The following is a 27,144-nucleotide window of genomic DNA, read 5'->3' on the forward strand; positions in this document are numbered from 1 at the left end:
CAAGTATGGCTGGCTGTGTAAGTGCCTTGAGGGTATCGGTGATCGCTTTGCTTACTGACGACTGTGATGGACCAAGATCATCACTGTTACACATCTGCATTTTCCCCGTTGCTAAGTAACGCAGTGTAATAATTACTTTCATTACGGGTGTCAATGAAAAACTCCATGAAGTAGGGCTTTGCAGTGACACTCTCTCCAAATCCGTTACGAACAGTACTCCTGCACGGTCCAGTCTGTAGCGTTTCAATAGTTCTGCGTCACTCAAAGTATTCAGAACGTCTCTTCGCTCTTGAAAAGTCTTCTCTAGGCGCTGACGGGCTTGTTGACGTTCGGCCATCTTGGCGACTGAAGTTCGACTTAGGCTCCTTAAGACGGGTTTGGGCCCGCCTAAAATATCTCGTCAGCTAAGATCAACTTATGAGGGATAAGATGAAGAATAAAGTTAAACTCGCCCTAAAGTCAAACTTAGCGGTTAAAGATTTATTGTAAATTCGGGCCCAGTAGAGGGTAGCGGGTCAGAGGCAAGAACAAACACGTTATCTAATAGGGTGGCCATACAGGACGCAGGTAGCGGGTTCCTCCAAGCTACCTGCTACCCGCGTCCTGTATGGCCACTCCCTTAGATAACATGTGTTTGTTCTTGCTGACCTGATAGGCGTCCTGCTACCCTCTAATGTCAAATGTGTGTTTTTAGCTTCATAGCACAGAGGAAGGGTCACACCACCACCAGCCTCATAAAACTACCCCTGGAAATGCCCTAAACTCCTACAAAAAACATGTCAAATGTGTGTTTTTTAGCTTCATAGCACAGAGGAAGGGTCACACCACCACCAGCCTCATAAAACTACCCCTGGAAATGCCCCAAACCTCAACAAAAGACTTAAATATTACATGTGAGTTTGGGTGTTGCAATGCATTATCATAATCTAACCATCTCTTCTGTCTCTCCTTTCTTTATTCAGTGGTCTAAGAGCCAAGAGGGAAGGAAGGAAGGAAGGAAGGAAGGAAGGAAGGAAGAAGTTTGCAATGGAAAGAGAATTGATTTGAACACTCACCAAGTCCTTATCCTCCTCCTCCTCTTCTTCCTCTTCATCTTCTCTTCTTCTTCCTCCTCTTCTTCCTCTGTAAACAGGGTAAGGAAATAAGTCAGCTGTAAAATAATTGGGATTTTTTGAGATAATAAATTATTTTCAAGGTAAAAAAATATATAGATAGATATTGGTAGAGAGAGAGAGAGAGAGAGAGAGAGAGAGAGAGAGAGAGAGAGAGCTTTAATTCTGGTGCCATACTTGCTCACTTTTTCTTTCATCTTAAAAAATAATCTCTTTACTTTCTCAGCTTTAGAAATTTTCTCAATAACTGTGAAAGCATATCTCTCTCTCTCTCTCTCTCTCTCTCTCTCTCTCTCACACACACACACACACAAAATATATGCTGCATAATGTGATGACAAATGAGATGATCTATATATATATATATATATATATATATATATATATATATATATATATATATATATATATATATATATATATATCTATATATATATCATGAAATGGTTTGGTGGAGTGATGATTTTTTTTCTCATATGTCACTCTTAGAGGGAAGGTAGGGCCTGTAATAAGGGGGATATTCATAGGGTTTTGTTGGTAAGAGAACCGGGAAGGACACGTAGTAATGGGTTTAACCCCTTCAACACGAGTATACTGTGTCCTTGTGTGCCCCGTACCATATCCCAGGACGCGCATACTGGCTTGCTTTAGCCAATATACGAGTTATTTTATCTCTATATTTATGCTTACATCTCAAAATTATCAATTAATTTATACTTCTTTATGTGCACCATTTAATTCTGCATGTTTTCATATATAATACATGATGATTATGTTGAGTTTATGGCTGAAAGCTTGTTATATTCAATAGCGACATTTGAAATTTGGCACACGCGGCGATCTCGGATACGGTGCGAGGTGTTGTTTTGGCCTGGCCGTAGTGAGTTTCTTTATGTGCACCATTTAATTCTGCATGTTTTCATATATAAAAATGATGATTATGCTGAGTTTATGGCTGAAAGCTTGTTATATTCAATAGCGACATTTGAAATTTGGAGAGCGTGGCGATCTCGGATACGGCGCAGGGCACTGTTTTGGCCCGGCCGTAGTGAATTTCTTTATGTGCACCATGTAATTCTGCATGTTTTCACATATAATACATGATGATTATGTTGAGTTTATGGCTGAAACCTGGTTATATTCAATAGCGACATTTGAAATTTAGCGCGAATGGCGATCTCGGATACGGTGCGGGGTGTTGTTTTGGCCCGGCCGTAGTGAGTTTCTTTATGTGAACCATTTAATTCTGCATGTTTTCATATATAATACATGATGATTATGCTGAGTTTATGGCTGAAAGCTTGTTATATTCAATAGCGACATTTGAAATTTGACGCGCGTGGCGATCTCAGATACGGCGCAGGGCGCTGTTTTGGCCCGGCCGTAGTGAGTTTCTTTATGTGCACCATTTAATTCTGCATGTTTTCATTTTTTATACATGATGATTATGTTGAGTTTATGGCTGAAAGCTTGTTATATTCAATAGCGACATTTGAAATTTAGAGCGCGCGGAGATCTCGGACACAGCAGAGGGCGCTGTTTTGGCCCGGCCGTAGTGAGTTTCTTTATGTGAACCATGTAATTCTGCATGTTTTCATATATAATACATGATGATTATGTTGAGTTTATGGCTGAAAGCTTGTTATATTCAATAGCGACATTTGAAATTTAGCGCGCGTGGCGATCTCGGACACAGCAGAGGGCGCTGTTTTGGCCCGGCCGTAGTGAGTTTCTTTATGTGCACCATGTAATTCTGCATGTTTTCATATATAATACATGATGATTATGTTGAGTTTATGGCTGAAAGCTTGTTATATTCAATAGCGACATTTGAAATTTAGATCGCGTGGCGATCTCGGATACGGTGCGGGGTGTTGTTTTGGCCTGGCCGTAGTGAGTTTCTTTATGTGCACCATTTAATTCTGCATGTTTTCATATATAAAAATGATGATTATGCTGAGTTTATGGCTGAAAGCTTGTTATATTCAATAGCGACATTTGAAATTTGGCGAGCGTGGCGATCTCGGATACGGCGCAGGGTGTTGTTAAGGTTTTTCATTATCAGTTATCGGTTATCGGGAATAAGGTTTTCTGTTATCGTGCCCTGCTATGGCGGAGACGCTGTCTTTCTCCTCAGTCTGAAGCTAGCCAGCACTGTGAGTGGAACGTTTCTCTGGAATACACACACTGCATTTTGACCCCTACTATGGCACCCAAGCATCCTTCCACCTCGTCCAGTGACATAAGAACATAGGAGTCTGCACGAAGCAGCTCCTCTGAACCTTGGCTCCCGTGTATCTAACCCTACCTAATATCGCTGTCCATGACGCATCAACAAAGTGATGGTGGTGAGTGTTTTTGTTGTGTCAGTGACTTACAAATGTAATGTAGCAATTCTTTCTTTAGAAAACTTTAACTTAACCCGGTGGTGGCAGGGGTCATGTTTCTTAATGGTCCCTCCAAGCAAGAAAAATGACAAAAAATCACCCCTCACACAAACCATTTCATATTATATATCAAAGCATTTGTGATCAGTTTGTGTGTTACTTTCCTCTCTGTCAAAGGCTGTAAAATAAGGCAAAAAGTAAGCAGAAAAATATATATCTACCCTTGCAGGTGAAAATATAGCCTGTTAGCTTTTGAGACCAAACCATGTAGTGAGCCTCCTCCTCCCTCCCTGCTGGCTAGGCTTCCTTTTAATATGTATTTCCACACATGATGCGGCCAGTATTAGGAGTCTTTTTCACACCAATATTTACTGTATAATGATGACTTGACTCCTGCATTAGCACCGGTGAGTGAGTTAGGGGCTTAAGGAACTTTGATGCCAGGATTGGAGGTGACTTATTCCTGGGTTTAAACTTATACAAAATCAGGTTGGCGACATGTCTGTGGTAAGTCCCTTGTACAATAAGAAATATTACTTTCCTCTCTGTCAAGGGCTGAATAAATAAATCAAATTAATCTAACTATATTATAAAGCAAAACCAATTTTGCATGCATAATATGTATCCAGTGTGTAGTAAGCACTTTGGCAAACATATATCATGCATCCTATGCTTAACACGGTAGCTGCGGGGATCATGTTTCTTACCCGGTAGCAGCAACGGGCCAAATTTGTGGCTTTACCGTGTAGCAGCAATGGGACAAATTTGTGGCTTTACCGTGTAGCAGCAACGGGCCAAATTTGTGGCTTTACCGTGTAGCAGCGACAGGCCAAATTTGTGGCTTTACCGTGTAGCAGCAACGGGCCAAATTTGTGGCTTTACCGTGTAGTAGCAACGGGCCAAATTTGTGCCATGATTTAAACCCCCCAAAATAGATGATGTGTAAACTGATCACAAATGCTTTGATATGTATTATGAAATGGTTTGTGTGAGGGGTGATTTTTTCTCATTTTTCTCGCTTGGGGGACCATTAAGAAACATGATCCCCACTGCTACAACCACTGGGTTAAAAGGCCTTTCCCTCTAAGCAAGGGGATGTACTGAACATTTTACAACACAATGGGTTACTAAGTGAGCTGCTGAACATTTTACAGCTCAATATAACGGGTTCACCCTTTGGGGGCTTCTGGCGGGGGTAATGAAGGCAGGGCAGGAAGTGAGTAGAGAAAGCTTACCTATTTCTCCAAGCTGCTGAAAAGCTTGTTGGTGAAGAATTACTTGTCGGTGAAGAGACTATTGTTGAGGTGAGGAGTGCCCTGTGTTATGGAACCTCCCGGCACTGCTACACCAACCTGCAAATATGTGTCCACTCTCAAAGTCTTGTACCGGGAAAGACGGCATGGGATAATATATTATGAAATCTCTCTCTCTCTATCAAGGGCTGTATAATTAAGATAATTAATTGATACTCTCTCTCTCATATTTGTTTTTTTACATACTTTTCTTCCTCTACCCTCCCTCTCTCTCTCTCTCTCCCCTCATAACTCTATACATACAGCCAGGCCTATACTTTGAGGCAGTGCCAATCACTGCACCACGAAGCCACCCCCCCAAAAAAACTATATGGAACTCAATATTCCATTAATTTCATAAAATATGTCCTTTCTGTTGAATATTGATATCTGAAACAGTTGGCAACATTAGCACAAGAGAACTCACTAAACTCAGTACATGTATTTTCCACCAGTTGGTCAGTCACAGTCAGTGCCTCGGCAGTTTGCTTTTGTGAGATTACCAGCTCAGTGGCATCTACGTGTATGCTTGTTAAGTCCTGTTGCTTTCTTTGCTTTACCAGAGACATACAAAGTGAGATTCAAAGGGTTAACCTGAAAAAGGGTTTTCCTGCAGCTGATCAGCTGGCAGACCAAAGCTTACTAACCTATCTTTTTAAAATTCCCTCAGTGTTGGAGGAAAGGCAAGAGCAGGACTTTAGCAAGTACAATAACTTTATATCGAGAGTTCAAAACTTTAAATAGTGAGTTCAAGGATTAATTCATATCAATTGTCAAAGCCTACTTATAAATTTATAATAATGTAGGATTCTTCTTGTTGTTTTGTGGTATATACCTTGAAGAGAATAAATGAATCATTGCAAATGAATACGTTGTTTTCCTTTACCATCTTTGGAGCACACCATTTAACTCATGGAATACTTTTACTAAAAAAATCAAATAAAAAAAAATCATGATTTTGTTTGGTAATAACAATCATGATTTTTAGTAAATAAATCAAAGATTTAATCATCTGATTAAATCAATTTGATTTAATCATTGCCAACCCTGCTTAGGCGATTATTTCTTTAGTGACAAATTTTGCTATTATCCAGAAAGCTACATATTCAAGGCACTGTACAGGGGATCCTCAGCTATGATGCCCTCCACCTATGACTATTTCAAGGTTATGACACAACCCACAAATTATTAAGTTTGGAAAGTTTGGTTTTGTGGGCAGCACAACATCTGTGGTCATATGCCGGAGACAGACAGGAGGGGGAAGGAATTATAGAAGGAACAGACCCCAGGAGACGGGACACAACCCTGATTAATACCTGGTACACTGCTGGGTGGACAGGGGCTATGTAGGGTATCGGAAAAGCCGCCCAAATTTTTCCACTCCGCCTGGGAATCGAACCTGGCTCTCTCGGTTGTGACCCAGTGTGCTAACCACTGCACCACAAAGCCCCCCTGCAAATATGTGTCCACTGTCAAAGTCTTGTATTGGGAAAGACAGCACTGGATAAGATATTCTATAGTCTCTCTCTATCAAGGACTGTAAATTAACCCTTTGGTTGCTAAATACTTGCAGGAGGACTAGCGTAACTTGCCGCTGGTGCTAAACCCTCCTCTGAGTTCCCAGTAGAGGTAGCGGACGCCTAGTGGGTCAGAGGCAGAACAAACACGTTATCTAATAGGAGTGGCCATACAGGACGCAGGTAGCAGGTTCCTCAAGCTTACCTGCTACCGCGTCCTGTATGGCCACTCCTATTAGATAACATGTGTTTGTTCTTGCCCTGACCTGATAGGCGTCCTGCTACCCTAATGTCAAATGTGTTTTTGTTTTTAGCTTCATAGCACAGAGGAAAGTCACCACCACCACCAGCCAAAACTAGCTTCATAGCACAGAGGAAGGGTCACACACCACCCACTAATAAAAACACCCTGGAAATGCCCTAAACTCCTACAAAAAACATGTCAAATGTGTGTTTTTTAGCTTCATAGCACAGAGGAAGGGTCACACCACCACCAGCCTCATAAAACTACCCCTGGAAATGCCCTAAACTCCTACAAAAAACATGTCAAATGTGTGTTTTTTAGCTTCATAGCACAGAGGAAGGGTCACACCACCACCAGCCTCATAAAACTACCCCTGGAAATGCCCCAAACCTCAACAAAAGACTTAAATATTACATGTGAGTTTGGGTGTTGCAATGCATTATCATAATCTAACCATCTCTTCTGTCTCTCCTTTCTTTATTCAGTGGTCTAAGAGCCAAGAGGGAAGGAAGGAAGGAAGGAAGGAAGAAGTTTGCAATGGAAAGAGAATTGATTTGAACACTCACCAAGTCCTTATCCTCCTCCTCCTCTTCTTCCTCTTCATCTTCTCTTCTTCTTCCTCCTCTTCTTCCTCTGTAAACAGGGTAAGGAAATAAGTCAGCTGTAAAATAATTGGGATTTTTTGAGATAATAAATTATTTTCAAGGTAAAAAAATATATAGATAGATATTGGTAGAGAGAGAGAGAGAGAAGAGAGAGAGAGAGAGAGAGAGAGAGAGCTTTAATTCTGTTGCCATACTTGCTCACTTTTTCTTTCATCTTAAAAATAATCTCTATACTTTCTCATCTTTAGAAATTTTCTCAATAAATGTGAAAGCATAACTCTCTCTCTCTCTCTCTCTCTCTCTCTCTCTCTCTCTCTCTATATATTTAGATCTATATATATATCTATCTATCTATATATATATATATATATATATATATATATATATATATATATATATATATATATATATATATATATATATATATATATATATATATATATATATATATATATATATATATATATATATATATATATATATATATATATATATATATATATATATCATGAAATGGTTTGTGGGAGTGATGATTTTTTCTCATATTTCACACTTAGAGGGAAGGAAGGGCCTGTAATAAGGGGGATATTCATAGGGTTTTGTTGGTAAGAGAACCTGAAGGACACGTAGTAATGGGTTTAACCCTTCAACACGAGTATACTGTGTCCTTGTGTGCCCTGTACCATATCCCAGGACGCGCATACTGGCTTGCTTTAGCCAATATACGAGTTATTTTATCTCTATATTTATGCTTACATCTCAAAATTATCAATTAATTTATACTTCTTTATGTGCACCATGTAATTCTGCATGTTTTCATATATAATACATGATGATTATGTTGAGTTTATGGCTGAAAGCTTGTTATACTCAATAGCGACATTTGAAATTTGGCGCGTGGCGATCTCGGATACGGCGCAGGGCGCTGTTTTGGCCGGCCGTAGTGAGTTTCTTTATGTGCACCATGTAATTCTGCATGTTTTCATATATAATACATGATGATTATGTTGAGTTTATGGCTGAAAGCTTGTTATATTCAATAGCGACATTTGAAATTTGGCACACGAGGCGATCTCGGATACGGTGCGTGGTGTTGTTTTGGCCAGGCCGTAGTGAGTTTCTTTATGTGCACCATTTAATTCTGCATGTTTTCATATATAAAATGATGATTATGCTGAGTTTATGGCTGAAAGCTTGTTATATTCAATAGCGACATTTGAAATTTGGAGGCGTGGCGATCTCGGATACGGCGCAGGGCACTGTTTTGGCCCGGCCGTAGTGAATTTCTTTATGTGCACCATGTAATTCTGCATGTTTTCACATATAATACATGATGATTATGTTGAGTTTATGGCTGAAACCTGGTTATATTCAATAGCGACATTTGAAATTTAGCGCGAATGGCGATCTCGGATACGGTGCGGGGTGTTGTTTTGGCCCGGCCGTAGTGAGTTTCTTTATGTGTACCATTTAATTCTGCATGTTTTCATATATAATACATGATGATTATGCTGAGTTTATGGCTGAAAGCTTGTTATATTCAATAGCGACATTTGAAATTTGACGCGCGTGGCGATCTCAGATACGGCGCAGGGCGCTGTTTTGGCCCGGCCGTAGTGAGTTTCTTTATGTGCACCATTTAATTCTGCATGTTTTCATATATAATACATGATGATTATGTTGAGTTTATGGCTGAAAGCTTGTTATATTCAATAGCGACATTTGAAATTTAGTGCGCGCGGAGATCTCGGACACAGTAGAGGGCGCTGTTTTGGCCCGGCCGTAGTGAGTTTCTTTATGTGAACCATGTAATTCTGCATGTTTTCATATACAATACATGATGATTATGTTGAGTTTATGGCTGAAAGCTTGTTATATTCAATAGCGACATTTGAAATTTAAGCGGCGTGATCTCGGACACAGCAGAGGGCGCTGTTTTGGCCTGGCCATAGTGAGTTTCTTTATGTGCACCATGTAATTCTGCATGTTTTCATATATAATACATGATGATTATGTTGAGTTTATGGCTGAAAGCTTGTTATATTCAATAGCGACATTTGAAATTTAGCGCGCGTGGCGATCTCGGATACGGTGCAGGGTGTTGTTTTGGCCTGGCCATAGTGAGTTTCTTTATGTGCACCATTTAATTCTGCATGTTTTCATATATAAAAATGATGATTATGCTGAGTTTATGGCTGAAAGCTTGTTATATTCAATAGCGACATTTGAAATTTGGCGAGCGTGGCGATCTCGGATACGGCGCAGGGTGTTGTTAAGGTTTTTCATTATCAGTTATCGGTTATCGGGAATAAGGTTTTCTGTTATCGTGCCCTGCTATGGCGGAGACGCTGTCTTTCTCCTCAGTCTGAAGCTAGCCAGCACTGTGAGTGGAACGTTTCTCTGGAATACACACTGCATTTTGACCCCTACTATGGCACCCAAGCATCCTTCCACCTCGTCCAGTGACATAAGAACATAGGAGTCTGCACGAAGCAGCTCCTCTGAACCTTGGCTCCCGTGTATCTAACCCTACCTAATATCGCTGTCCATGACGCATCAACAAAGTGATGGTGGTGAGTGTTTTTGTTGTGTCAGTGACTTACAAATGTAATGTAGCAATTCTTTCTTTAGAAAACTTTAACTTAACCCGGTGGTGGCAGGGATCATGTTTCTTAATGGTCCCTCAAGCAAGAAAAATGAGAAAAATCACCCCTCACAAACCATTTCATATTATATGTCAAAGCATTTGTGATCAGTTTGTGTGTGTTACTTTCCTCTCTGTCAATGGCTGTAAAATAAGGCAAAAGTAAGCAGAAAATATATATCTACCCTTGCAGGTGAAAATATAGCCTGTTAGCTTTTGAGACCAAACCATGTAGTGAGCCTCCTCCTCCTCCCTGCTGGCTAGGCTTCCTTTTAATATGTATTTCACACATGATGCGGCCAATATTAGGAGTCTTTCACACCAATATTTACTGTATAATGATGACTTGACTCCTGCATTAGCACCGGTGAGTGAGTTAGGGGCTTAAGGAACTTTGATGCCAGGATTGGAGGTGACTTATTCCTGGGTTTAAACTTATACAAAATCAGGTTAGCAACATGTCTGTGGTAAGTCCCTTGTACAATAAGAAATATTACTTTCCTCTCTGTCAAGGGCTGAATAAATAAATCAAATTAATCTAACTATATTATAAAGCAAAACCAATCTTGCATGCATAATATGTATCCAGTGTGTAGTAAGCACTTTGGGAAACATATATCATGCACCCTATGCTTAACCCTGCGGGGATCATGTTTCTTACCCGGTAGCAGAGACGGGCCAAATTTGTGGCTTTACCGTGTAGCAGCAACGGGCCAAATTTGTGGCTTTGCCGTGTAGCAGCAACGGGACAAATTTGTGGCTTTACCGTGTAGCAGCAACGGGCCAAATTTTTGGCTTTACCGTGTAGCAGCAACGGGCCAAATTTGTGGCTTTACCGTGTAGCAGCAACGGGCCAAATTTGTGCCATGATTTAAACCCCCCAAAATAGATGATGTGTAAACTGATCACAAATGCTTTGATATGTATTATGAAATGGTTTGTGTGAGGGGTGATTTTTTCTCATTTTTCTCGCTTGGGGGGACCATTAAGAAACATGATCCCCGCTGCTACCGGGTTAGGAAACATGATCCCCGCTGCTACCACCACCACTGGGTTAAAAGGCCTTTCCCTCTAAGCAAGGGGAGGTAGTGAACATTTTACAACACAATGGGTTACTAAGTGAGCTGAACATTTTACAGCTCAATATAACGGGTTCACCCTTTGGGGGCTTCTGGCGGGGGTAATGAAGGCAGGGCAGGAAGTGAGTAGAGAAAGCTTACCTATTTCTCCAAGCTGCTGAAAAGCTTGTTGGTGAAGAATTAGTTGTCGGTGAAGAGACTGTTGTTGAGGTGAGGAGTGCCCTGTGTTATGGAACCTCTAGGCACTGCTACACCAACCTGCAAATATGTGTCCACTCTCAAAGTCTTGTACCAGGAAAGACAGCATGGGATAATATATTATAAAATCTCTCTCTCTATCAAGGGCTGTATAATTAAGATAATTAATTGATACTCTCTCTCTCATATTTGTTTTTTTACATACTTTTCTTCCTCTACCCTCCCCCTCTCTTTCTCTCCCCTCATATAACTCTATACATACAGCCAGGCCTATACTTTGAGGCAGTGCCAACATTGCCAGACTGTTGTATTCAGCCTCTTATATTTACTGACTTCCAACACAAAATCTGTCTTCTGGTCCCCAATAACGAGATTCATTTATATTTATCATTAGCCCGGTGGTGGTAGCAGGTGGAAAGTGGAAAGTTTTGTTTAGTGGACGCCGCAACATCTGTGGTCATATGCCGGAGAGAGACAGAAGGGCAAGGAATTATAGGAGAAGGGAACAGATCCCAGGAGACGGGACACAGCCCCCGATTAATACCTGGTACACTGCTGGGTGGACAGGGGCGTAGGGTATTGGAAAAGCCGCCCAAATTTTTCCACTCCACCCAGGAATCGAACCCGGGCTCTCTCGGTTGTGAGCCGAGTGTGCTAACCACCGAACCACGAAGCCCCATAGGGCTGCATGCGGGTGACCACACTAAACTCAGCGATGTGTTTGAAAGCTGAAGCAGTCCGCTGGAGACCTTGCTCCTAGTGTGAAGGGGGAAGGGAGGGGGGGTCAGTTTAGTTAGTTATCAGGTAGTTTAGTTAGCTATAGTCCATGGACTCTTAACTTGAGCCCTGTGGCCTGGCCCGGGGAACCCCGCCATTGTTTACAGACCTAGCGATGACCTGCGATCTGTTATGTTAGCTATTTATGGAGTACATATACAGTCAAACCTCGATTTACGAGTTTAATTCATTCAAGAATATTGCTCGCACACCAAAACACTCGAAAACCAAAACAAATTTCCCCATTGAAATTAATGTAAATCCATTAATGCGTCTCATATCTCAAAAAAACTATTTACGTAAGAACCATCTTACATGTTATTTTTTACAGAATTGACGTTATCTTACTAACAAGTAGAGATGATAAAGATATGAAACACAAGTCAAAGTGTTACGGTTGTTTCGGAGACTCCCGCAACCGCTGGCCATGCTTGAGGTGCAGGCTTTGCCCCGGGGTTTAGCAGGTGGTTCCCCTATTCTCGGGGCACCGGAACTACACCCGACCACCAACGTGAAGCTAACTCGACATATCGTACGAGATGGAGGGTGAACGAGTCAGTCACGTCCAGGAGGGCATACAAGATACCTCTCCATTAACATGAGTTGCAATAGCAATGATATTAATGACAATAATAATAATTACAAGATTATTTAATACTAAGCTATTCTAACCTAAAACTTATTCAAACCTAGCCATACTTTTTTTTTTTTCCTTACCTCCCTCGGCTGGGCCTGGTGGTGGGCCCAAGCCGGCAAGTGTTTATAGCGGCCCCATCTTGCTTTCCCTTGGACAGTCCCATACAGTCCAGGATGATGGTGGTGGTCTTCAGGACAAGTAGTCTGTGGCAGCGACAGATTCAAACCCTCATCATCCATGATGCAGTGAACGCAGGACCGGCACACTAACCACTCAGCCACCGTCTCCTTCCCCAGCCTGTGTTCCGACGCCAAATATGCAAAAAGTAAAAACATATGCCTCAATGTGTCATCCCAGACTATATATAAAGAGAATTAAATCTAAGTCATCCTAACCTAATGAAACTTTAATGAAACTAATCTAGCCTTAGCAAGCCACTGTCAAAACAATATAAACAGAAATATATCTCCAGGTGTGTCCCCCCCAAGACCATATATTTAGAGAATTAAATCTAAGCTATCCTAACTTGCCCAAACTTGCTGAGCTATCCTAACAAGACCTAACCTTGGTAGCAACAAGGGCCCAAATTTGTGGCTTTACAGTGTACCAGCGACGGGCCAAATTCTTGCCATGATATGTAACTTGATATATTAAGAAGGATATACGTAAACCCCACCATCAACCATTAGGATCCACCGGGAAGAAGCCTACAGTGATGATTTTTTTCTCATTTTTCTCGCTTAGAGGGAAGGGCCTTTAACCCAGTGGAAGCAGCAGGGATCATGTTTCTTAATGGTCCCTCCAAGCGAGAAAATGGAAAAAAATCACCCCTCACACAAACCATTTCATATTATATATAAAGCATTTGTGATCAGATTATGTATCATCTATTTTGGGGGGTTTATATCATGGCACAAATTTGGCCCATCGCTGCTACACGATAAAGCCACAAATTTGGCCCGTCGCTGCTACATGATAAAGCCACAAATTTGGCCCGTCACTGCTACACGGTAAAGACACAAATTTGGCCCGTCGCTGCTACACGGTAAAGACACAAATTTGGCCCGTCGCTGCTACACGGTTAAGACACAAATTTGGCCCGTCACTGCTACACGGTAAAGACACAAATTTGGCCCGTCGCTGCTACATGGTAAAGACACAAATTTGGCCCGTCACTGCTACATGGTAAAGCCACAAATTTGGCCCGTCGCTGCTACACGGTAAAGACACAAATTTGGCCCGTCGCTGCTACACGGTAAAGACACAAATTTGACCCATCGCTGCTACCAAGTTAAGAAACATGATCCCCACAGCTACCGGGTTAACCGTACCTGCCGTGCGCTCTACTACCACAATGAAATAAAACAAATATATACTGTGTTGCACCCCAAGACAATATTTTAAGAGGCGGGGAGTATGGAGATGACCGTAGCCACCTCTCCCGCCAGTGACATCAACGGCAGTGTGGTGAGGCCTATCCTGCCTATATATCCTAAACAAGTGGGTGTTATTCCAGAAAAAACACCCAAGTCTCATCACTTCACACTTATTTATATATTCAAGGGCTGAAAAATATCGGAAACATTAACAAAAACAATGCCCGGTCAGCACTAAGTTATCCTAACCTTGGATAACTTAGATTTTAACATAACCTCCTGTGAGAGCAAGATAAAAATTGACAGACAAAATAGGTCAATTCCGGCCCTTACGGTACCATGAGCAGACCTCTAGAATAACACCCGATGGTCTAGGATAAAAAAGTTGGAAAATTTCATTTAGTTGGCGCAACATCTGTGGTCATATGCCGGAGAGAGACAGAAGGGGAAGGAATTATAGGAACACAAAGGAACACAAAGGAAGAACAAACAACAGCAGACCTGCTGGTCCTTACGAGGTTGTTTGTGACAAGCTACACTAACTATCTAATCAAAGGTGGAAGATGAAGGACAGCAAAGGCGAAGGCTCCTCCCCACCCCCCCATCCCTCCAGCCAAAGCTGGCAGGAAAGGAAAAAGAACCATGCAGCATGGAAAACTGCATGGAATTTATGTAGGAAAGAGGAAAGAACTACCATTACTGCTACCACTAACCGGGCAATAAAAGCGGACAAGGACACCAGTATTCGAAAGAACTTAACGTTATTACGACAATGAGTAATATCTTAGTTGCTGGTTGGATTCAAAACACTTGTCTAATCTATTCTTGAAGTCCGTAACTGTTGTACTATCAACGACATCACAAGGTAGAGAGTTCCAAACATTAACAACTCGATTGAAGAAGAAGTGTTTAGCTTCGTGCGACGAGAATCTTTTACCACTTATCTTCAAATTGTGATTTCTTCTTGTTCTATTTGATCGATCAATTGTAAAGTAATCTTCCGCATTAATATCACTGAATCCTTTGAACATTTTAAACACTTCTATTAGATCACCTCGCATTCTTCGTTTTGATAGGCTGAATAAATTTACTTCTTTAAGCCTTTGTTCATATGACAAATTTCTCAACCTAGGAATCATCTTTGTTACTCTTCGTTGGACCCGTTCCAACTTTTCTATGTCTTTTCTGTAGTAGGGAGACCAAAACTGTACACAGTACTCTAGACGGGGTCGAACCAACGAATTATACAGTTTTAATATTACTTTTTCCGATTTATTATTAAAGACTCGTCCGATGAAGCCAACCAATTTGTTTGCAGTTTTAACTACCTCTGAACAATGCTGACCGGGCTTTAAATCGCTTGATATAGTGATTCCAAGATCCTTTTCTTTACTTACTGCAGAAAGTTGTTGGCCATTCATTACGTACCGAACGCGATTGTTATTTTTTCCGATGTGCAACACTTTACATTTCTCAACGTTAAATTTAATTTGCCATTGACTGGCCCAACGTGCAAGTCGATCTCAATCTGATTGTTATGCTTCTTCGTCGAGTGTCGCAGTTACTTTACTAGCAATTTTTGTGTCATCAGCAAATTTTGATACTTTGCAAGTGAGCCCATCATCGATATCATTAACATAAATTAAGCAGAGCATGGGGCCAAGCACTGATCCTTGAGGTATGCCGCTTCTGACGTCGAGCCAGTTAGATGTAACACCATTTAGAACTACTCTCTGTTTCCGCTCAGAGAGCCAGTCCACAAGCCAATTGTGAATGTTACCCGAGATACCGTGCGCCAATAGTTTGCTGAGCAATCGTTGGTGGGGGACCTTATCAAATGCCTTTTGAAAATCCAGATATATGATATCTACTGATCTGCTTTCATTGAACACCTCAAAAATATAATGAAAAAAAATCAAGTAAGTTAGTTAAACACGAACGTTTACTACGGAAGCCATGTTGCGAATTATTTATCATATTATTTTCTTCGAAAAATTTCACCATATTGTCGCGAATGATAGTCTCCATTAACTTACAAACAATCGATGTCAGGCTAATTGGTCGATAGTTTCCTGGATGAGACTTGTCCCCCTTTTTGAAAATTGGTGTGACATTTGCAAGTTTCCAATCTGACGGAACTTTTCCAGCTGTTAAAGATTTATTGAATATGATGGAATAGATAGGAATGGAATGGAATGGAAGGGAAGAGAAGGGACAGGAAGGGATGGGAATGGAAGGGAAGGGAAGGGATGGGAATGGAAGGGATGGGAAGGGAAAGGATTGGATGGGATGGGATGAGAAGGTAAGGGATGGGAAGGGAAGGGAAGGGATGGGAAGGGAAGAGAAGGATGGGAAGGGAAGAGAAGGGATGGGAAGGGATGGGAAGGGAAGGGTAGGGAAGGAATGGGAAGGAAAAGGAAGGGATGGAAAGGGAAGGGTTGGGAAAGGAAGGGAAAGGAAGGGAAAGGATTGGATGGGATGGGATGAGAAGGTAAGGGATGGGAAGGGAAGGGAAGGGATGGGAAGGGATGAGAAGGATGGGAAGGGAAGAGAAGGGATGGGAAGGGAAGAGAAGGGATGGGATGGGAAGGGAAGAGAGGGTTAGGGAAGGGGAGGGGAGGGAAGGGAAGGGAAGGGAAGGGAAGGGAAGGGAAGTTAAGGGAAGAGAAAGGTTAGGAAGGGGAAGGGATGGAAGGGGAAGAGAAGGGATAGGAAGGGAAGGGATGGAAAGGAAGGCATGGGAAGGGATGGGATGGGAAGAAATGGAGTATGATATTCCCAAACACACACACACACACACACATATACACTCACTCACCCACCCAGATACATACATATTCAAAGTGTGTGTGTGTGTGTGTGTGTGTGTGTGTGTTATGCTCCTGAGACTTCCATATAGTTGTGTGTCACTTTCATGAGGTGCTTTTCCTACTAGTGTTTTTAGGGCGAGTCCATTCAAGGCACCTGTGTACCACCCCATACAAGCTCGAAGTCTTGACAAATGTGTGTTTCTTTAGCTTCATGGTACAGAGGAAGGGTCACACTACCACCAGGGTCATAAACTACCCAAGGAGATGCCCCAAACTCCTATGAAAGTCTTGACAAATGTGTGTTTCTTTAGGTTCATGGTACAGAGGAAGGGTCACACTACCTCCAGGGTCATAAAACTACCCAAGGAGATGCCCCAAACTCCTATGAAAGTCTTGACAAATGTGTGTTTCTTTAGCTTCATGGTACAGAGGAAGGGTCACACTACCACCAGGGTCATAAAACTACCCCAGGAAATGCCCACAACTCCTACGAAAGCCTTGTCAAATATGTGTTCTTGGGCGGCGAAATGTCTCATAATACGACCCTAAGAGCCACCTTGCCACCAGGGTCTGACCACCAACTGACTCCAAACCAACCCACTCCTCTCTTTGAACCCAGTCATGATTAGGACCACCCTAAATATGGCAGGGACTTCACTATTCTGTACAACCGCTCCCACAACATGTCACGCTTGATGGCAGAGTCCCTTTTCATATGACAACTCTGCCCCGCACTGTGACCTGACATTGTACCGAGGGCAGCTGTGTGGCAGGAACTAACAGGAAGGAGAGAAGACTGAGAGCTGGAAATGGAAATAAAAAAGACCGAGAATTTTGCACAAAAGGAACAATTGCAGGAAGAAAATTGGTGCAAGAAGATGAACAAGGAAAATAGTTATAAAGTTAACAACACTCACCATTTGATTCCTGTGTGTCCCCTTCATCCTCCTCCTCCTCCTCCTCTTGTTCTTCCTCCTCTTCTTCTTATGTCTGCAAATTAAGTTAGGAATGAGAACTGTATAAACACTGAGTCAGGCAGAAGTATGGGGCCATCCAGTCCCCATTAAAGCTAATGATACATATATGGAAAAAATTAACATCTATATATAGTGAGAGTTATCACCTTCATATCACAGGTAAAACTCCAGAAATACACCCACCAACTACCAGTGACAATGGAGCTGTGCAAAGCCTGCCCCATTCTGACCAAGGCAACCTGACCAAATCTAACCTAACCATTGAGTAAATAGAACGTTAAATGGTAAAAAGCGCTCAAAATAACGGAAAAGATGAGTAAAAAGATGAATTAATCTAACCTAACCACATCTGATTTCTGGAATAACACCCAAATAGTTAGGGATAAATGTCAAAATAATTAGGCTACCCTTTCTTCAATAATCCCTTAATGATAACAGAAATACTCTAACCTATCACTGCCGCTGCCGATGTCAATGGAGGTGGAATTGGTGGAGTGGACATGGCGGCTGACCCCAATCACTGCTGAGGGTCTAACACCATCATCACCACCACCACCATCAACACTGCCATCACCACCACCACCACCACCATCACTGCCATCACCACCATCACCACCACCACCATCACCACCACCATCATCACCACCACCACCATCAACACTGCCATCACCATCACCACCACCACCATCACTGCCATCACCACCATCAACTCACCACCACCACCGTCATCACCACCAACACCTGTCACCACCGCTGTCATCACCACCAACACCTGTCACCACCGCCGCCATCACCACCAACACCTGTCACCACCGCCTTCATCACCACAAACACCTGTCACCACTGCCGTCATCACCACCACCACCATCACCACCGCCGTCATCACCACCGCCGTCATCACCACTGCCGTCACCACCACCGCCGTCACCACCACCACCACCATCACCACCGCCGTCATCACCACCACCACCATCACCGCCGCCATCACCACCACCACCATCACCACTGCCGTCATCACCACCGCCGTCATCACCACCACCACCATCACCACCACCGTCATCACCACCACCACCATCACCGCCATCATCACCACCGCCGTCACCACCACCACCATCACCGCCGCCATCACCACCACCACCACCATCACATGAAACAGATTTTCCAATTTTCCCCTCTTTCCACGCCCTGATTTCCTGTCCCTCCACACCAAAATAAGGGCAAAGGATCCACCTACCTTCCCACAGCATGGCGCTTCCTGGCACTTTATAATAACCTAAAAAAACAAGAAAAATACAGCGCTGTCTCGGCAGCCTTCACAGACGACAGGGAAAATGGAGGCCGTGACGTCATCATAGTGTTGGAACTTTAATACACGACAACCTTAGAACTTGACGACGGATAAATAGAGCAAGTTCACTGGTAAAAACACGCTCAAAATAACGGATAAGGGGAGACGAATAAGATCAGGGTATGCTATTAAGTATTAACGAAAGAAGAAAACGATACCCGAAGGGAAAGTTTGCATCAGTAAAGTCTTCAGAACACTTGAACTCGGGGCATAATAACGTGTTTAAGTGTGCAGGGTGACGTGGGTAAGTGTGGAAAAGTGTACAAAAGTGTGCAGAAGGATATGAGAAGCGAGACAGAGCGGGGAAGGTCAAAATATTAATAATTTTCTCCTCTCTCTCTCTCTCTCTCTCTCTCTCTCTCTCTCTCTCTCTCTCTTGTCTATTTCTTTCTCGTAGTAGTAGTAGTAGTAGTAGTAGTAGACTGGACCAATTTTTTCTTCATCAACGTTGTAGTGCGAGGATGGACTAAGCTTAATTAAGGTGACCTTTCTGAGACAAAATCCGGGGACATTTTCGGTGGACCCGAGGCTTAAAAACTTCCAAATGTAGCGTTTTTGTCACTGAAAAACCAAAACGGGGACACTGCCGGGCTTAGTACCATTCATGGAGCAGCATTCAAAAGTCTCTCACCCTATTTGGTTGATTGATTGATAGTTTATTGTTGCAAGTAAAAAAATAAAGGAGAAGGGAGTTCCTTAGCTATATACACTGCGCCGAGGTCCACAACTATATATACGTAGAGTTTGCTCAACATTTTCGTGTTCTTTTTTATCTTTGAGTCACAGTGAAAACCGGGGACAGGTCACTGAAAACGGGAACGTCTGGTCACCCTAAATAAGCTTCCTGCCTTCCTTCAGTGGTCCAGTGTTACACGACTGACTCCTTGAAAAACAAGCTCGGCCGTGTATTTCCCTCAACTCAATATTAACTATATAGAAATGCAACGTTCTGGAGCCATCGGATTAACGTAGAATCACTTAGGTTTAAGGACAGACTACCTATGTCTGGACCATGGGGTCTGTGTGGTCTGATTTTCTATGTAAATCTATGTAAATTTAAATCCACACAGCTCCGGTAGCTATGACGTAATGTTTAAATCTCCGCTTACCCAATCAGCTGATCGGTCACCTCAGCGCGTACACTACTGATATATCGTTTCCGGAGTCATCACACTCGTACAGAACATGTTTATTGCATGACTTGACCTGACCTAGCATACCGAGACACAGGGATGGATGAAATTCTCTAATATATAAACTTACGAGAAAATAACAAGTTTTTTTCTCAGAATGCAACACCCCGCCAATAGACTCGATCGCTCGCCATATATAATTCTTCCGCCTCGTCATTTTTTTTTTTCAGCTTTCTCGTCCCCTGCATGCATGATGGTTAATGTTGTACTTAACGGCAACATCAATAAGGGCTGATATCATATTAAGCCGTGCTGGGAAGAGAGAGAGAGAGAGAGAGAGAGAGAGAGAGAGAGAGAGAGAGAGAGAGAGATGCTGACTTTAAATGCCGACTCATAAATGCTGACTGATTATGGGCCATGAGTTTATTGACCTTATAACACAAATGCATGCTGACTTGAGGTACGTGTTGATACTCAGCACTCAGCATAAAACTGATTTTCACTGCTGAACTAATAAACTATAAGAGATGAAGAACCCTTAGAATATATATCATTCTAGATCTCTTCCTTTCCTCTATGAAACACATAGGAATGTATAACTATCTCCTATAAGTCACCCTAAGGCCCTTGCTCATGGTACAAGATACAGTAATGTCTTTGATAAACTAACTCAAAGATGGACAATTGTAACCTATATGAGTGATAATATATATTGAACAAGCCCTCTTTCCATTATTTTTGCAGTATTAAGGAATATATATCAAGCTGCTAACTCATCCCTTGCTCATGGTGGAAGGTTCAGTAATATGTCTTTGATAAACTAAAAAATGGACAATTGTAACCTATCCGAGTGATAATATATATTGAACAAGCCCTCTTTCCATTATTTTTGCAGTATTAAGGAATATATATCAAGCTGCTAACTCATCCCTTGCTCATGGTAGAAGATTGTGATATGTCTTTGATAAACTAACTCAAAAGATGGACAATTGTGCCTGATATATATATACTGAACAAGACCTCGATCCATTGTCTATGCAGTATTAAGGAATATATATCAAGCTGCTAACTCACCCCTTGCTCATGGTATCTTCCTAAGGCATTGCTAGACTTGTTTTTATATGCCAAAGATTGAGTACATTAAGACCTTCTCAAAGTCTTACCCAAGAGTTGGTGCTTGATATAAAACTATGCTCATGATAATTAAGGCTTCACAAATCCCGACACTGACCATGGTAAGGCACTTAATGTCAGGTAATTATCAAAACTAACACATAATTAATGGTTTTGATCCCCCAGAAAATAAGGTAGCTACTGGGGGGGTCTGGAAGAGGCTGATCGAGGGTCTGGGGGCTTGAGCTAGGGGGCTTCAGGTAAGAGAAAATACATATAATTAATAGCTTGGACATCAATAATCTAGACCAACCCTTGCTTATGGTAGCTTTCCAAGGCATCGCTTATAGGCTTTTTATAATATAGCAAAAATAGAGTACCATCAAGGCTTTCTCAGTCCAATTACTCAAGAATTAGTTCAGTGCTTGTTATAATATTGTTTTCTCGGCCAACCCTTGACAAGGCTATTAAAACTGTTCTTGACAATGCTAGTAATTATCTAACATATACTGGAACCCTTACTAATGTTACATAACAAAGTGGAGACTTAATTGCTGGGGATATTTGATTCATAGTTCCATATTAATTCTTTTTGCTCATTGGAAAGGTTAATTAAAATGTTACCGCCAGTATTATGCTAACACACTTGCTAGGTTAGGTTAGGTGACCAATTACTGGGGGCCTGAGGGTCTTAGGGCTGACATGGGAATGGAAAACACTTATTTATAATGTCTTTGACCCCCAGAATAAAGGTAATTAGGAGCTGAGACTGGGGACTTGAGGGGGCTGGGTACATACTGTTTGGGCAGGTAAATCATTCTTCTACATCAATCCTCTGTTATTTTTAAGCTTAAGAACTTTGACTAAAAGCAGCTATGGACCTTCAACTGTAAGGACGTGGCAAATTCTACGAGTCTGAGGCCTCTTCAAGCACTCAAAATCTCTCTTTAAATAGTTTGGGGGAGATAATTCATTCCTTTACATCAAGCGTGTTATTTTTTAAGCTTGAGAACTTTGACTAAAAGCAGTGCTGGACCTTCAACTGTAGAGACATGGCAAATTCTATGTTTGAGGCCTTTTTAAATAGTCAAATCCCTTCTTATATGTTGTTTGAGGAGGTAATTAATTCTCCTATGAACTTCTTTGCCCCTCGAGATATTTCCCTCGCTCAATGTGATGCCTAAGAGCTTGTAAATATACTAGTGCTAAGCTTTCAAGTATTAAAAATGGCAAATTCTGAGTGTACGAGGCCTTTTCAAAAGGTCAAATTCCCTCTTTAAATACTGTATGGAGAGGTAATTGATTCTCCTACATCAACCCTTGCTCAATGTGATGCTTTAGAATTTGATATCTAGCCAGAACTAAGCTTTCAAGGGTTAAACATGGCAAATTCTGAGTGTACAGGACCTTTCCAAATAGTCAGTCTCTTTAAATACTGAGTGGGGATGTAATTGATTCTCCTACATCAACCCTTGCTCAATGTGATGCTTTAGAGCTTGATATCTAGCCAGAACTAAGCTTTCAAGGGTTAAACATGGCAAATTCTGAGTGTACGAAGCCTTTCCAAATAGTCAGTCTCTTTAAATACTGTATGGGGAAATAATTGATTCTCCTACAACAACCCTTGCTCAATGTGATGCCTTAGAGCTTGATATCTAGCCAGAACTAAGCTTTCAAGGGTTAAACATGGCAAATTCTGAGTATACAAAGCCTTTTCATATAGTAAAGCTCTCTGTCCGACCCACCCACACACATGCACTTTCCCTCACCTGAGCATTGGCACCTTGTTATCAAATCAGTGTTGAAGGCAAAAACTATAAGCATTATGAGACAGGAGGAATACTAGCTGACCTGTAGACACAACCTTACATGTATTTCCCTATAAGTGGTTTCCAAGGGCCTGAGCTAAGCTGGGATAATCCTCTCACATTTTTATCCAAGACAATGCTAGACCTCAATCCCCCTCCCTATGGATGGGCTTGAGCTATAGGAAGAGGGAAAAAGATTAGGTTTTTAGCTTTGAACAGAAGAGGAGAAAGGTTATAATGAGGCATCTATCCACTGGCTGTGAAGGTCTCACTCACTTTAAAATATTCCGCCCCCCCAAAATATACATACTGGGATCAGAAATCTATGTGGTTGCATCTATCCACTGGCTATGAGGGGTAAATTTCACTCACCAAAGGCCGCCGAGTGGCTTAACCCGGTAGCAGGGACGGGCCAAATTTGTGGCTTTACCGTGTAGCAGCGATGTGCCAAATTTGTGCCATGATTTGAACCCCCCAAAATAGATGATACATAAACTTATCACAAATGCTGATATATATTATTATGAAATGGTTTGTGTGAGTGATGATTTTTTCCCATTTTTCTCGCTTAGAGGGACCATTAAGAAACATGATCCCCGCTGCTACCGGGTTAAAACTACCCACATGCTGTCCAGAAGACCACCTATCAACCCGGACTCTAGATTCTAGGATTAAAGATGAGCTCCGGGAGGGCAGCATGAGCCAATGCAAGATGGCACCACTATAAACACTTGCCTGCGCCAGAACGGGCTGGGCCGACCATCAGGCCCCACCGGGAAGAAGCCTTGGGCCGACCATCAGGATCCACCGAGAAGAAGCCTACCGGCGCAATAGGCCATGACGTAAAAAAAATAAAAATAAATAAAATAAAAAAAAAAAATAATAAATTGACAATGCTTTCAGGGGAGTTACAGACAAGGGTGCTTTTATGACCCTTCCTCTGTACCATCAACCTAAAAAAACATCATTGAGAACCCAATTACTGACCTTTTTGGCCTTGGAAATATACAACAGAAAATACAAGACCCAAACAGTCCCCTCAATAAACAGACATACAACTGTGCGTCTGATGTGCTTAGTAATGCTTTTTAAAACGGTAGCAGCGACGGGCCATTTTTTGTGGCTATACGTGTGTATGAGACGCCAAATTTTGTGCTTTTCCGTGTGCAATGGCCAAATTTGTTCAACGATATAACCCCCCCAAAATAGATGATGCATAATGTGATCACAAATGCTTTGATATATATTATGAAATGGTTTGTGTGAGGGTGATTTTTTCTCATTTTTCTCGCTTAGAGGGACCGTTAAGAAACACCACTGGGTGAAATATGTTAGGTTGCAAATATTTCCACGAGTCACTACATCACTTGAAGGCTTTCCATATACGCTGTGTTGCTAGTATTTCCAAGGGTGGTTTTACGAGCCTTGACACCGTGGCAAGGCTTACGTAACAGCCACCCATGACAGCCTGACCCATACCCTTAACAGCCGTGGGAAATTGCCGTCTCGAGATTCCAAAACAACGCCCGCCAGACTCAACGTCATATGGTGGTGAAGATTTTAACGCAGGTACACAAAGACGCAGGGATGGACGCTCAACCCTAAGGTCGAGACGTCGGCCGAAGATGTTGACGTAGCGATCCCAGACGCAGGGACGAACGGTCAACTGTGGGGTCAAACATCAGATATCAACCCGTTTTTTCAACCTGTACATATCTGCTGCCGAATATGGATGAGGGAAATATATTTTAAACCAATTTATTTTTTTCCTGTTACGTATATTTATTTCATAGAGGTCAGAGTTCACCACCCGTACTGCACGCATGGGTGGGTAAAAGACATGTATATATATAACCGTACGTGTTTGAGGATAATCTCCCTCCATAGTCAGGATTCACACATGACTAGGTAACGTATGGTCATTGTTTAACACTTTCCAACTTTTTTCTAGTTATTTATTGAGGTACAAGCCTAACAGAGGTGTCCCCATATAGGCCTGAACCCCTCTCTGATACCTGGCCTGTACTGCTGCTCTCAAATTATGTCAAACTATATTTTTTAAGGTGAAGGGAGACAGCTCTAGCGGGGAACGGAACCTCCCTCGCTAGACGCCGATCCGACAGGCTTGTTAGGGGTCACCTGGAGCACTGGGCGGCAGCTTACAGAATGGGTTAGGTCGTTAGGATACTCAAGCCAGCAGTGTGGGTTAGTGTGCAGCAGAAATGAAATGCGTTCACATGCAAAAGCCATACGTGCTGTTATGGAAGCCAGAGAGAATTGTCATACGTAAGCAGGAGTAGCTGTTATGCGAAATTTTGCCGTAAGCAGCTGGAGTTGTCATGCAGAGAAGCCGTGGGATTAGTTACGAAGGAAGGCGCAGAATGTGTTGATAGGTACGAAAGCCAGAAGCAGAGAGAGAAGTGTAAATCCATGCGGGTTATGCGAGCAGGAGTTAGTATACAGAAGCCATGCCCTGTTACGACAGCAGACGCAGAACGGGGTGTTATGAATAGCAGAAGCAGAGTGAGTTGTTACAAGGGCATGCAGATGTTATGCCAGTCCCAGGAGTGCAGGAGTTGATACCCAGAGCAGCAGAGGTTGTCCTTGGTAGCTGAAATTAAAAGGTTTTGTTAATACTCCTAGTACGGAAGTGTTGTAAGTTATGGACAGCACCAGTAGTAGTAGTAGCTATTGCAGAAGGGGTTGTTAAGTTAAGACAAATCCCTACAGACATTATCATATTACCCCAACATAAATACCCTTCCATCCAGTATCTTAACCTTCAAATACATATCTCCAATACATAATTAAATCTATACACAAGCACCAGTAGGAGTTGTTGCAGGAGAGGTTGTTAGTTACGACACCCCCACTACAGACCTTTCCCCTACATAAATTCCCCTCCATTCAGTACTTTAACCTTGAAATAAATACCCCCAATACACAATATATACCCCAATACATTGAATACACATACACATGCAACTCAGTAACACGCACATTTAAATCCATACCAAGTTCCTTATACGTACTGGGATAGGAAATACCTTATGAAGAAATAACCACAGACTTTGTATATAAATAACCCCAGTGCATAACATTCTTTCCCAACAAAACACCATTCTTAGGATATATATATATATAAAACACAGAAGACGAAAATCCCAAATACACATTTTAGTATACATGCAACTCAGTAACTCACACATAAATCCATACCCAAGTTTCTTATACGTACTGGGATAGGAAATACCTTAACCTAAAGAAACACTAAAGGCTGTATATGTAAAATCATGCGTAGTACCTTATAAGAAATAACTGACCCTTTACGTAAATACTCTCAGTGCATGACATTTCAATACATGCCAAGTAACTTTCTAACCCCGTACACATGCTGAAAGAGAGATTGTTGTTAATAGCCATAACACACTTCCATACTTATTGATATAGCCTTCATAGATAACATGCACCCTTTAACTACTTTCTGAGCCAGTACACAAGCTGAAAGAAAGAGGATTTTGTTAATTAATAGCCATAGTAGAAAGGCTTTGTAGGAGGTACCCACAGCCACAGAACTTATAAGTAAAATCCTAAGTACAACCTTATAAGTAAAAAAAAACACCACAGACCTTGTAAGTAAATCCCATAGCCTTATACATACAAACATCCAAGTTCATAACATTTCAATACATGCATAATACAAATCATTTAAATATTTTCCTTGGCACATAAACTTCTGCCTATATTTACAAGTTAACCTTCTCCTCCCTCTTATCCTCTTTAATACATAGAATGACATATTTCCTCTACTCCATAAGCTTCTATATATTGATCTGCCTTTATGTATAGAACTCACATCCTCCTCTTCTTCTTCCTCCTTCTTCTCCTCCTCCTCCTTCTCCTCTGCACTGCTTGGCCTGTAAGAAGATGGGATTGTCAGATGCTTCCAACTCTAACATTAACTACTTGCAAAGGCTAAAAAAAGAGATCAATTTGGTTCTAATGAGTGCTTCTGTAGCACCATGTAATTCTGCATGTTTTCATATATAATACATGATGATTATGTTGAGTTTATGGCTGAAAGCTT

General features: G+C 41.8%; 1 long non-coding RNA gene across 25 annotated transcripts in view; it reads right to left on the minus strand.

Annotated features, from left to right (window-relative positions):
• LOC127003086 (uncharacterized) overlaps positions 1-27,144 on the minus strand; it is an 87,092-nt gene that overhangs the window by 25,296 nt on the left and 34,652 nt on the right. For 15 of the 25 annotated variants that reach the window (XR_007756949.1, XR_007756943.1, XR_007756938.1 and 12 more), the window contains 6 exons: positions 17,596-17,668; positions 12,573-12,789; positions 11,022-11,138; positions 7,119-7,185; positions 4,735-4,851; positions 1,056-1,122 (listed from right to left, as the gene is read on the minus strand). This is a non-coding gene — a long non-coding RNA (uncharacterized LOC127003086). Of the gene's footprint in view, positions 1-1,055; positions 1,123-4,734; positions 4,852-7,118; positions 7,186-11,021; positions 11,139-12,250; positions 12,373-12,572; positions 12,790-17,595; positions 17,669-27,144 lie in introns of all 25 variants that reach the window. The other 10 variants (XR_007756946.1, XR_007756950.1, XR_007756940.1 and 7 more) reach the window with 9 other exon arrangements.

This window comes from Eriocheir sinensis, chromosome 24 (genome assembly GCF_024679095.1).
Source record: "Eriocheir sinensis breed Jianghai 21 chromosome 24, ASM2467909v1, whole genome shotgun sequence".
Taxonomy (NCBI): domain Eukaryota; kingdom Metazoa; phylum Arthropoda; class Malacostraca; order Decapoda; family Varunidae; genus Eriocheir; species Eriocheir sinensis.